Here is a 13,494-nt window from a genome sequence, read left to right on the forward strand (position 1 = left end):
AGTGCTAAGGTTCCAATTTGGACAATCTGGTTTCACTCATGAATAATAAAGGCCAATTCTGAGATTAAAGCTTGAATAAGAATGCTTGTGAAAGCACGTTTAATGTCGGGTGTTAGAAAGCCGAAGCAAAAAGAGAGCTGACAGCTACAGAGATTAACCACTATTGCCAGTTCATTGCTAACAGGTTCGCCTGGTCAGTGCTTAAGGCTGGGCTGTAGCATGGGACTGAAAGACAAATCATAAACTGAAGAATTTCCTCTCCTTGTGGATTCTGAAAGGCCCGGAGGAGCATTCATTAGGGACTAATTCTGTAAAGTGGGCTCTGAAATGGTATGCTGCTTCTCTCTGTAATTAAAAGTCAGAATAAAACTTAGGAATTGAGAAAGCATGGGTTGAAGAGCTACCTTTTGTTATTTCTGCATCATTGTCTACGAAGCCCAGAGGAGAACTGATCTCTTGTAACTATTTCCACCAGTGGTTTAAGCCTCTAAGGCTCAGGTTAGGATTGCAATCAGTGTTACAGTTGGAAACGCTGTTTTAACTGGGGATTCGACAAAAGGTGAATAATGTTTCTAATGAGGATCTGCTTTCTATTTTACGTTCTAAATCTAGGTTAGGCTGAGAGATAGGGTTAGGATTTGGGTAAATTTAGATTAAAGAATCAGTTTTATGATCTATCCTAGGAATCCTACAAGAGTAAGACGAGAGCTAACAGTAATGTGCAATTACTGGTCCTGCCATGAGTGTAGTTACCCTAACTATAATAATGCAAGTGCAAGGTTCAAGGTTAGAATCCCAGGGTGAAGGTTTCAGGGCTTTGTTGGCTGAGTTCTGAGATTGTTGCAGAGTGAAGGGAGGTCTTGACCAAGTCGGAATAACCATTTGTCAGTTTGACTGCCAAGAATACTTATCTTTCAGGATATGGGCCAAGTGAGGGTTCAGAGCAGTGTTTGATGAACGATTGCATTTCTCACACCTCCTGCAAGGCCTCCAGAGCTTGAAAGACCAAATGAAACATGTCAGGGGGCTTATTTCCACTACTACAGTACCAGTTGTCTTACTAATCAACAAAGAAATGTTCAGGATAGTTAGAATTCAGGTTTATTAAAGCCTAGTCCAAAAACCTTCGATGAAAATGGATGACGACAGCTTATCATAACATTTTCAGTAGCAGGGAAAACAAGTTTGTCCAGCTCATGATTATGGTTGGGGAGAACATTCAGGAAAGTGAAGGCTCACAGGTGTGCTTACTGATTATTCCATAAAAGCTACAGCAGGAAAATGAGGAATAGTGACAGCAGGAGCTGTTGAGTTAAGGCTAGGATTAATTTAGATACACTTGTTTAACCTTAATTTTGGTTTGAGTTTTAAACCAGAGTTAGATTGTCTCCCCAGTTCAGCTCTACACATTTGAACTTACTGGTAGGTCCATTAAAGTTTACAAATATAATGTTGACTGATAGTGAGAGAAATTAGTTTCCGGATCAGGTGCGGTTACATGGCCTTTCATAAAATTCAGCACTGTGCTGAGATTACAAGTTGGCAAAGCAGAGACTGAGAGATCTGTCTTTATTGATTGATCTTGAAAGGTCTTTTACTGCAGTATAAGGGCAGAGAATTACAGACCTGTTGCTCTTTCAGACATGGATCTGATTTGTTGATGAGTAACTGAGATCAGGGTTTGGAAGTGAAAACTGAAGATTTTCATGGAATATTTCAGAAAGAAAAATGACAGCTGTATCTACCCAAGCTTTCTGTCATTTGTATAAGGGAAAACGCTGCTTTGTATTAAACCTTGGTTTACAGTTTGAATCAATGAGAGCATTGGTCTTAGTGATAGAAAACACTTAGGCTGAGTATGGGGTTTTTTTCCCTCCTGATGAATCCCAGAAGCCCTGTGGGACTAAGTGAGTTACTGAAAAAAACAGGAACTTAAACTGCACTGCAATATCTAACTAGGGAATGGTCATATGGTTGGTAAATCAGGCCAGTGTTTGGGCTAGGACTGGGTTTAGCTACATTCAGGTTAAGTATGGGAAAACAAACTATTGGAGTGTCCTCAGTCCAGCTGTTTTTGAAAGAGCAAATTCTAACAGCGGTGATAAAGTTTTACTGCCAAACAAAGGTTAACCTATGTTTATTAGGCTTAGGACTGGGCTTCAGTTAGGTAAATGCAGGTGGACTGTAGTATTAACTTTGTCTGCTGGTTTTGGCTGGGGTGGAATTAACTTTCTTCATAGTAGTTTGTATGGGGCCATATTTTGGATTTGTGCTGAAAGCAGTGTTGTTAACACAGGGATATTTGCTATTGCTGAACAGTGCTTAAAAGATGTCAAGGTCTTTTCTGCTTCTTGTGCTGGCACCCTGCCAGTGAGTAGGCTGGAGGTGCACAAGAAGTTGGGAGGGGACACAGCTGGGACAGCTGACCAAAGTGATATCCCATCACACTCAGCAATAAAAGCCATGGGAAGGAGGAAGTGGGGGTGTTCAAAGTTATGACATTTGTCTTCCCAAGTAACCATGAGATGTGATGAAGCCCTGCTGTCCTGGAAATGGCTGAAAAACTGCTTGCTGATGGGAAGTAGTGGATGAATTCCTTATTTTGCTTTGCTTGCGTGCATGATTTCTGCTTTGCCTGTTAAACTGTCTTTATCTTAATCCACAAGTTTTCTTTCTCACTTCTACCCTTTGGATTCTCTCCCTCAGCCAACCTGGGGAGGAGGAAGGAGGAAAGCAAGCAGCTCTGTGAGGCTTTGCCCACTGGAGTTAACCACAGCACTTTGTCAAGAGCAGGCCTTCAGGTTGAGTTGAGAACACTGTAAATCGAGCCATTTTACTAATTGTAAGACTGGTAATTACTTTGAATCCTCATATATAACAAATCTTGCTTTATGTAAAGCTTAGAATTAGAACTCAGAATTGCTGATAATCTTCTTAAATTATATTTTCAGCAAAATTAATACTTCATGATACAGCTTACACAGGTACTATCTTGAGCAATTCTTTTAAGCAGTCCTCATGGGTAAGAGGTACAGAATGCAAATTAAGTTTGAGATAAAGGACTAGGATAGGGGTGTTGCTTGGGAAGGTAGAAGGCCTTCAATTTCATTGAGAAGAGGTCTTCAGGTTACGTTGAGGACAGATGTTACCTTAAGCATAGTGCTAAAAGTACATCTTACTCTCCTATCTATTGAATAGGCCCTCAGTAGCCCTAAACTCTGCTAAAATGCAGAACTTCAAGTACAAATTCACTTACACTTGGAAGTTAAATAGACAGAAAATTGTGATTGTTTTTTTTGTCTGTAATTTGGTTTACAAATGAACTTAAAGACAAGGACATAAGCAGTCTTCAATGGATTTCCTAAACTCATTTGAATCTTGATTTCTGTTTAGGCTTTGAGGTGGCTTCAGAAAAATGAGAATCCAGAAGCAAGATATTTTTTTTTTAAGTGTTATTCAGAATTTACATAAAGACACATACTGGTTTAATTTAACTTAAAGTTAGATCTAACAGGGCTGATAGATTTTAAGGAAAGCCTAGGGATAGGATGATGATTATGGTTCTGTAGCCAGGGGATGTCAAAAATTATGTTATGGCTTAATTGAAAGAAACCTTTGAGACAGATGAGAACAAGCACATGGTTGATCTAAATTAATAAAACTTAATCTTGTCCTGAGACACAAAACAGGTAAAGAGCTAAAGTTATAGTTGAAGTCATGGAGTGCCATGCCTTGAGCCAAGCCCTTCTGGAGCTGTTTGACAGCAATAAACTCAGGGTGCAATATCTAGAGGACAATAACAAACACCCCACCATCACCAGGTAATAGGAAACTGTCTAGTTTTCTGTGATGAACATGAATTAATTTATTGAAAAAGAGTCCTTAATAAGTCAATTGAAGAAACTAAGGGATAATAGACAGTGGCAAGGAGAAGATTAGCAGAACAGAATAAAACAACCAACAATTCCTCCCTGAAAGCCTAACTGTAGCAATACACAATTCCCTCTTCTGTTCTCACACACACATCACATCCCTATTTTGGGGCATTTGGGGCAACCACTAAGCAGCCAGTTGCTTGGAAACATCTGAAGTAACATCATATTCAAAAATTTTTCTTCTTCCATCTCAAGGCTCCCTCACCTATCCTACTGGGGAGCAATGTTTCATATAAGCTGCTAACATTCTAGGGATGGGACAGGGAGTCACACTTTGACTCCCAGTAGTCATGGCTCATCTGAGCTCCTCTGGTCACTTCTGCTGCTGTTTTTGTTTCTTTACTGCTTTTTGCTGCTCTGATGAGTGAAGATCTGCTAGCACTTTCTGTTCCTCTTACTTCAGCTCCTCAAGAAAAAACACACAGAACATACGTGTATTATGTGTAGTTCTCTCACTTGCAATGGAAATGAAAAGCTTCCTATTTTTCAGCTACAGAACACTCCGACTTCAACTTTCTTCCCTTGCATGCTGTTGTGTTAGAATAAAGCGATTACCTGTTCCAACCCCAATTGCTGTAGATTAAATGGCTTAAATTCTTCCATTTTGTGACATCGGTTCCTTCTAGCAGTAATGTGTCTCAAGCATAATAAACAACATACATAAATTAAATTTTTCAGGCCTACCTGTTGATTCCTTTATTCACTCCCCCCTTCTCTTTATCAGATGTGAACAGCACCTCCTTCTTTTGGTCTTTTTCCTTTTAGCGTCTTTTTCCTCCCATGGGGATGACAGCTAAAGAGGACTGCTTTATCCTTTTTAGGACCTGAGACATCACAAGTACACGTCTTTTGTCCCTGCCCCCTGCCAGATACCTGACAGCCTGATAAATCCATTTCTATCACACCTGGACAGACCAAAATATATTTCTCACCTTCTCAGCTGTTTGGAGTACATCAAATAGGTATTATGTAGGTTAAGATTTTTTTACGCTAAGGTTTTGGGGATTTGGGGTTTTTTTGGTTGTTTTATTTTTTGCTTTTGAAGTTGATAACTTATTTTTTTCTTTAGGGTAGTTATTGCTTCACATATTTTGGATGAGAGAAAATGAATTTCTCCGGAGACTTCTTCCGATAAGATGTTTTTGTGCTTCCTTCCATAATGAAAAAGGTGAGTTTTCCCTCCTAGAAGAAATCTGATGAAGACAGATCTCAGATCTCCAGCCTGTCTTTCAGATGTCTTTTGATGCACAGTACTTGAAGTGAAGTCTCCATGAATTTTTTTTTTCCATCTGCCTACCACATGTAAACAGAACGTTTCCTCCAGGTGGGCACTCTGCTGGAGCTCTCTGCAAGGAGGAAGAGGAAGGATGAGGACGATGAAGGCTGTGCTTTCTCTGTAAGCCTCAGAATCAACAATAATTCATAAATGTAGATTGGCAGCAAACAAAAATAAATCAATAAATAAATTACAGATCTTTCAGAATACTGCCATTCACAGAAAATTAACCTTTACAGAGATAAAAGCAACAGTAAGAAATTAGTTCTTGTTGAAGGTAGTGCTCATTTCATATATGGGATATACAAGATGCAACAACACCACTTCCCATCTCATATTTTTCCAAACCCTTAAAAGAACGATTTCTTCTAAAACTATATACTAAGAATGTATCTGCTCCTCCTGTTCACAGCTCTTGTTTTACACTGTGGAAGACATCTTAAATCTAGTTTCCTGTAATAAAACCTAACCATACCTTAAATAAAAGAATATCAACCAACTCTATTCACTCAAAAAAAATATTTCAGATATTTAAGACACAAAAAGTGAGCCTAAAGAATGAAACGCCTTATTTCAGTGCTCAGAAAGAGAATACAGACAAGCAGGTTATTACTCCATTTTATCAAGTTCCCTGTCTTCTACTTCATACTAGTCCTCAAAGGTCTGAAAGTTTGTATCTTGGCCAGATATGAGTGGATTTTCACAGACAGAAATGAGATCTCTAACCCAAAGGTCAGCTTCTAGACAAATATCTATTGTCTGCTGTAATACCACAGGGAATCTATAGCATTTAAGGAAAGATCACTGGTGTTTTCTCTTATTGTTGTTCTTGGAAATAGCTTTGCTACCTTGGCTGATGTATCCAGAAGAGAAATTCAGTTGAATACAGATATTTTTCTTAGAAAGTTTCAGCCTCATATTGCAGAAGTTTGACAGACTTACAAAATCTGAAACAAGATGCTATGATTACAAGTACCTATCAGTCTCCTCTAGAATAATGACTAGATAAGTACTACATTCTGCACGCTTTTCTAATAAGAACTAAAACACCCCAAATTTAAATGAAAAGTGGGAAATAATTTTTCATATTAAGATTTTAGCCTTAAAAGAGCTGCAAAACTTGACACCATAAAAACTCTTGCAAGTGATCAAGTAATAATTAATCGCAGATGCACACTGTAAGCCTAGACAAGCTTCTGCGTTGAGTTAGTATTGCAGACAAGACAGCATCACCTCCTCAAGTTTAGGAAAGACACAAGCACTCAATTGCCTTTGCTGAAACAAGCTCTCCTCTAATCTGACAATCAAGGCTTAAGAACAAGTTCTAGAAAGTTTTTCCAACCAATATCAAACACACCAATGGAATCACTTTCATTTCTTCTTCAGTAATGTGGTAATAGTCAAAAAATATCTCAATAGCTGGAACATGAAATTGCATGTTTCAGATTCATGTTAAATTTAAGCCAGTACTACGAGAATTTTCACAAGCCAAGACAACGATTTCAGCAATAAAGTAACACTCAACATGAGAAATTGAAGCAAATCTAGATCTCACTCTCCAAAAACCTACTTTTAGGGTTTTATTACTTAATTCCAAAGAATCATTTTGATACAAAAATCAAAAGTGCTAAAAAGATACACTTCTTTTCCTTTTTGAGGCTACTTGTGGGTGTTGGAAATACAGAGTGGCAGAGAGGGAAAAAGGTTCTGGAACTATTGCTCAAATTCAAAAATTGACACAGAAATGTTTGGTATTGATCTGAAACTGAGTTTTCTACTAAATGAATTATCTATACAGAACGGTTTATTTAACAGATCTAAGTGTCCCAAAAAGGGAAGGTGTCAGATTTTGAAACCATCCATAGGGACAGGATACAGCTATGAAGATTAACTCTAATATTCACCAAAGCTTTGGAGCTGTTTAGTTCCAGAGTACAAGCCTCGCCATCCATCAATATTTTTCAATGAAAAGGCAAGGTTAAACATGCACTGACATCACTACTGCAAAGAGTAAAAGTTGCCCCCTACTGACATCTCCTAGGGTCCAGCAACAGGGGAAGAGCAGCATCACCCCAAAGTATCTGGTGGGAAACAGGCAGAAGGGGTTGCTTTGTAGGCTCAAATATGCTCACTATAGATTAAAAGTTCCTTCTTTAGCTCAGAGTCAGACTTGCAGTTGTCTTTCCCTTGTGTCCAAACCCAAAGATGACCTTTTGCAGGAAAATCAGTTGCTTCATGGTTTGTAGACTGAAAGAAGCACCAAGATAGGAGCAGGGTGTCATCATGTCTGTTGATATACTTCACTGAAACCAGCATATATTTCCATCTGATTGGTCAGGATTTAAGGAGAAATCAAGTGACGGTCTAAAATCATGGCTGCTAAACATCAAAGCTATCATGGGATAGCAGACCTCCATGCTGGCTACAGGCTGATCTTTCTAAGTCATTCTAAGAAACTCCAGCTTCTTCCATTGAGACACAATCATCAGCTTTACAGGGAGACACCTAAAATCCTGTCTTAAGGAAAAATGAGGTCCTACATTCCAAATATTTAGAGACCAATTCAAATCTTACCAGTATAATAATGTCTTTGAATTTATTAAGGTTTTCATATATTCCTGCATGAAAGGGAAGAACTACTGAAACCAGAGGCAAGATTAATCAATAAGTGTTGGACTGATTCACATAATGACATTTTCCTTTATCTATTCTGAACAATTTCATTCACTAAAGAGAATCAGACAGTCATTTTCATTTACCAGTATGTCAGGGATTTCTATACAGACTTTGAATATCTACATTCATTTAGCTGCACCCCTGTTTGAATTGGCTTAGAATGATTCACAAAGGCATTTGAGCTGTCATTTCCACCTGAATTCTGGAGGTTAGTTTCCCTTCTGCAATCATAATGGAAATACTTTAAAAGGAAAGGATGCACTGGCTACAGATAAAGCATACCAAAGTCAGCACAAATGGTAATTTTTCACGTAAGCAATCCAAGCAATATTAATACAAGGTTATGCCACTCCCTCTACTTTGCCACTTTATCTATTTTTTTAAAATAACAGGTTACATCACAACTAAGGCTGTATAATGACTTTTCAGGAAGTTCTGAGGAACCAGAAAAGTACCCACAAGTGTGGGTTTTGCAGCTTTCTTAAACAGATTTTTCATCTCAGAGTCCACTGCACACACTGTGGTGTTCTTTTACTTCAAATTTCACCTTTTTTTGAGAGAATGTGAAAATAGGATTTTTCCACTGAAAGTAGCCCAAATTTACATGTAAAAATCTGCAATTAAAAAAAAAAATAGAAGTTTTCACTTTGCAGTAGGAAAAAAATATCACTATTTCTTCGAAGGGTGAAAATGCTGGAGAGAGTGTGTATGCATCCATGAAGGGCATGCGAAGGGATGCCAGCAGTCCCCAGATGTTCAGACACCCTGAAGGAAGCTGAGAACACCAGTACTCCCAGCCTCCCCATGGCCAGGGGAGGTGCTGTCTCCATGCCCTGGAAGGCATCACTAGGAAGAAGGGCACGGGCTTTAGTCCCTGCTCTCTCACCAGAACTGGGACCCTTCTCTCCATGTCTGCCCTGATCAGGACATGGGCCTGTGAATACCCTCTCAGAAGGCAACACCTAAGCCAATTTGCTTCTTTCTCACATAACAGACACCACAAGAGAAGGCAGTGCATAAAAGGAAGAGACCACCATGACTGTTGTGAGCCCAACAGAGCTCCCCAGGCACACAGACCCCAGCTCCAACACCTTCTTTGACCTTTCTCCAGGTTAAACAAGGACGTCCTCTGTCCCAGCCCTTCTTGCAGGCTGGTGTGTTTGAATATGTTCAGCTGAGCACACAGAGACTCTGCAAGTAGATATACACAACATCAAAGCAGAAAGCAGTGGCTCATTGGCTAAGCCCACTTCTTCCCTTTTAGGGTTCTGTGTTTTCCTGCTGTTTTTTATGCTCCTGAATCTTTGAGCTATTGATGATCTGATCTCAACTGTCCTACCACTGGCTGTAATTTTAGCCTTCTTATCTTTTGACAGAATTTCTCACAGGTCTGCGTCAGCAGTGTGAGCAATGTTGTGCAGCTCGGCCAAGTTAGAGCTGGACCTTGAAGCCTCGGGACACAGGCAATTAAACTTTTCAGAATGGACAGGGCGGGGGGGTGTCCAGCAATGGCTCTTCCCCCATCTTTTCCTAATATGATCTGCATGGCATGGGACCAAGCTTGTAATTCCTGGCTAGGATCATGCAGGAGATAAAGATCGGTGGTCCACAGCTGTTAATAGCAGAGATTTAGAGTCCTACCAACTGAAATTTAAATGCCTGCAAGGCAGTCAGGATTTTGAAGGCGTTGCACTTAAATTTAAGTACTTAAAGTAAAAAATAGAGACCCAAACAATCCCATGACTCAACAAAGTTGTGGTGCCTTTTTTTTTAACCTAGAAGGCAGCTTAGGTGGGGAAAAACAGTGCTTACTGCAAGGTACGTGCCAAAGGAGAAGAGGCAGCAAAGCACATTCTGGTGTAGGTGCTTAACTTCTTCCAGCACATACAAAACATGTTCAGGGAAAACTTCCTTGGTTTATGAGGAGAACAGAGTTTCTCCGCCTGTTTACTATTCACCCTTTGCTCGATTTGGAAAGGAAATTCTAGAAATATCAGCTAGCACTTTTAATTGCAGAAAACCAAGGCTGAGATATTCCAGCACAGAAGAAAAATAACGCAGGTCAGGAGTAGTGAGGAATATTCCATTTGCCTTTATAGAACTAGCCAATATCTGTAATAAATCTATTTATGTATGTCTCCAGAAAATAAATGGTTGTGTTTGCTCAAACCACATTTGAATCAGCTTCAAAAAAAAGGTTTCATTTATGTCCATTAATTCACCTTCAGTTTCAAAAGTAGGGTTCAGTGGGTTCCTATTTTCTCTGAAGTACTGAGCTAGGTAATTGTTATGTCCCTGAGCTGCAAGAGGCACCCAGGTGCTTCACATATTTCTATTTTTACCCAAGCTTTACACTTCAGGTAATTGACACATAAGGAAAATCATAATCACAATCCATCAAACTTGTTTCAGCATGTGTCTAGCCACATACAGGCTCAAACAGACTTCAAATAAAATAAGTGTCATACTGAACTGGGAACACAGGGCTTGTCTAAACTGTGGGAGTCAAGAGGTTGCATACTTCTGAGGACATGGGTTTGAAGCCTCATTCAGAAAACAGAACTAATTTGATCGTCAGGAACAGATTCATAGGACTATATGTCACAATTTATCATGTTGGCTAGACCTGAGCTTTTCATTCAGATTACCTTTATATTCAGATTAAAAAACAAATAAAAAATTAAAAAAAAAAAGACATTTTCTAGGGCTCAGTTCAAAGTTTATGTCTCAATTAGATTGCAGTGTCAGCAGTGTGGAATATATTTCCATAATGAAGTCCCTCAGGTTAAAAGTTTCTTATTTCAGGCTCTGTCATTATATGTTCTTTGTTGCATGGATATAGCATGTGTCTGGGAGTTGCATTTTTATTATTGTCACAGGTGATATAGAAAGCCATAAGAACCACTGCATTTGACTCAAAGCCTGATCATGGCATCTAAATCTGAAAATAAATTATTCAGCTCAGGACAGCAATCTGTTATCCCCTGCCCTACACATCTTTGCTGCATTTCATCTCTTCCATGAAAAGACAGCAGGAAAAATGATGCAGGCTGAAGAAGAAAGAAAGCTAGATACTGCTTGATATGCATGAATGCTGTTACCTCACATTTTTAACGACATGCTTCTAGTAGATCTCCATCTCTGCAAGCCTCTGGTTCATCTTGGAGCACAAGGGAAAAGGTAGCTGAGACAGGAACCATGTGGCAACCACAGCTTTTCACCTCAGATCTAATTGACTTAGCTGACTGTTCTGCTTACAGCATCATATACTAAAAATTCAGAGGAAGCATCTCACATGGGAAAATTTTAACATTACTGCTAATTATTAAGTATGTGCAGTCTAAAAGAACTAAACAGCACTTTTACTTCTCTGAGACATTTTCTACTGGAACAGAAAGGGGAAAAACAGTTTAAAAGCACTGATTAATGCATGTCTTGTGATACCTTACTAATTAAGGCAGATTCCAGTTTTCACTAAATATAGCTCCACAAATGACTCTACTACTAGTACTAAAGTAATTCAGTCTAAGGTACAAAAGTAAAAATGTAATAGAATTTAATGATGTGCTCTATACCACTAATGATCTCTAGTCCCATGAAATGTTACAATAGGCTTTCTCAGTACCATCTACCTGTGTTATCATTTAGTCCCTCAACAGGTACATTTCACTCTGTGGTTTCAAAGGATTTTTTTAAACTACATATCTGGAATTTAGTTATAATGCCTCTATTGTAACCCACCATCTAAGAAATAAAAGTGCTGACTCTCCCAAGCTAAAAAAGCCACATTTTAAAGGGTTATAAACCTTTAATTGTTTTATGATTTAATGCATTTTTTTAATCAGAGTAGCAGCTTTGAACATAGATATAAAAGCCCAAGATGAGCAGCTGATCCAATATATCTGGCTGGTAATACTGCTTTCACCAAACACATTTGATGAGCAAACATGTCCTCCTAGCCACCTACACTCATACCCATCTGTTAGGATGGCAACATGCCTCTGCACAAGGTAACATGCCAGTATTAGAAGGCCAGAGAAACAAGCCAAAAGTAGGACTAAGGAGAAATCTAAACAACATTGCACTTAGCAGATCTTCTTCCTGAATTTTGTCCTACTTGTAACAAGCAGTATTACATTACTGCACACTGACTTTCTAAATTCATTTCCAGTTATGTACAATTACAGAACAAGCAACACAGGAGAGAAGAATCGGTTGGTTGTGGATACTTGCAGCTGCCAAAAACCCTTGAGATAGATTGCAGCTGGTAGTTGAGAAGCCCATTAAGGGTATCTGTCAATTTACTTTGAACGGCTAGAGACAGCAGGTGCTGCAGGTGAAGATCACTCCCTGGAAGACAGTACCACCTGGGAGGGTCACAATCAGCACAGAGAGGCTAACTGCAAGCTCTGTCTCTGTAATGACAGCTTGGAATGGCAAGAAGTGTAATTCACCCGGTCTGAATTGCAAACCTGGTCGTGAGTTTGCTTCACAAACCTGTGTGTGGTGCTTCTCAAAAAGCACAAGATCTCAAAAAACTTTTTGTTCATCAATAAGTCTGGAACTTATGTACTCACTGTGGTTGTGTGTCTTTGGCACTGTGAAATGGGTAGAAATTACTCTGCATTCTGCAAAAAATAAACAGACAGAAGAAATTGTCATTTTACATTTCCAAGAATATAATGAGTGGGTTTTTCCTGATTTTGAGGTTTGCACTTTACCAAAAATAATTTATGTTTTGATAGAAGTGCTTTGATTTTTTTCAGAAATATAAAATTGCCCCTAGCATCTTTTAACTATAAGCAGTTCTTTCAGAAACAGTGTCTTTCCAAAAACACATGGAAAAATTTTAAAATACATCTTAGCAAAACTGATTATTAACAAAGTATTCCTTTATAGATTACCTGTAAAATTTTGAGATGAGATTAGAAAAGCATTTCCCACTTTAGCACTGAAACTTCATTTTCTAAGCTTTGGAAAATACCAGTTTGAATTAGTCTGCCATATGCTGCTGTGTATACCTGTTTCTAAGCAGAAAGCCTTTGCTTTGGGATGTCTCTGAGACTCAGCCACCCTGACATATCCAAATCTCCCACTGACTGTACAAACTATTTAGGACCTAGTCCAAAGCCTAGAGGAAAAGACTGCAATTACCCACACCCTGTTCCCCTCGCCATGACATCTGTGCACAGTGGGGAGGTACAGTCCCACCCTTTGATATAACTAGAGTTAACTTTGAGATTCTTCATCTGTTCTATAACAGAGCAGAAACAGGAGAAGTTAATAATTTTTAAATATTTTTAATTGTAAGAAATCTATGCCAAGAGGAGTCACTCTGTTCTCCCTAAGAGGGACAATGCCAAATGTTACAGCCAGCCCATGACTGAAGAAAGCAACCCAGAAAGGATGATAGCACAGAGAGGAGAACAGGGAGAGGATAACTGAGTTTTCAGCTGTGTCAGCCTCCCTCAAGATTTTTTGCCTGAGTCAAGGCAATGTAGGATCATTTCCTCAAGAACACTGTAAAATCTATGACTATCTACCTTTCTTGATGATGTTTTGTTGAAGAAAAAGAAAGCAGGAAGAAACCAGAGAGAAAGAGGAGCT

This window comes from Tauraco erythrolophus, chromosome 4 (genome assembly GCF_009769465.1).
Source record: "Tauraco erythrolophus isolate bTauEry1 chromosome 4, bTauEry1.pri, whole genome shotgun sequence".
Taxonomy (NCBI): domain Eukaryota; kingdom Metazoa; phylum Chordata; class Aves; order Musophagiformes; family Musophagidae; genus Tauraco; species Tauraco erythrolophus.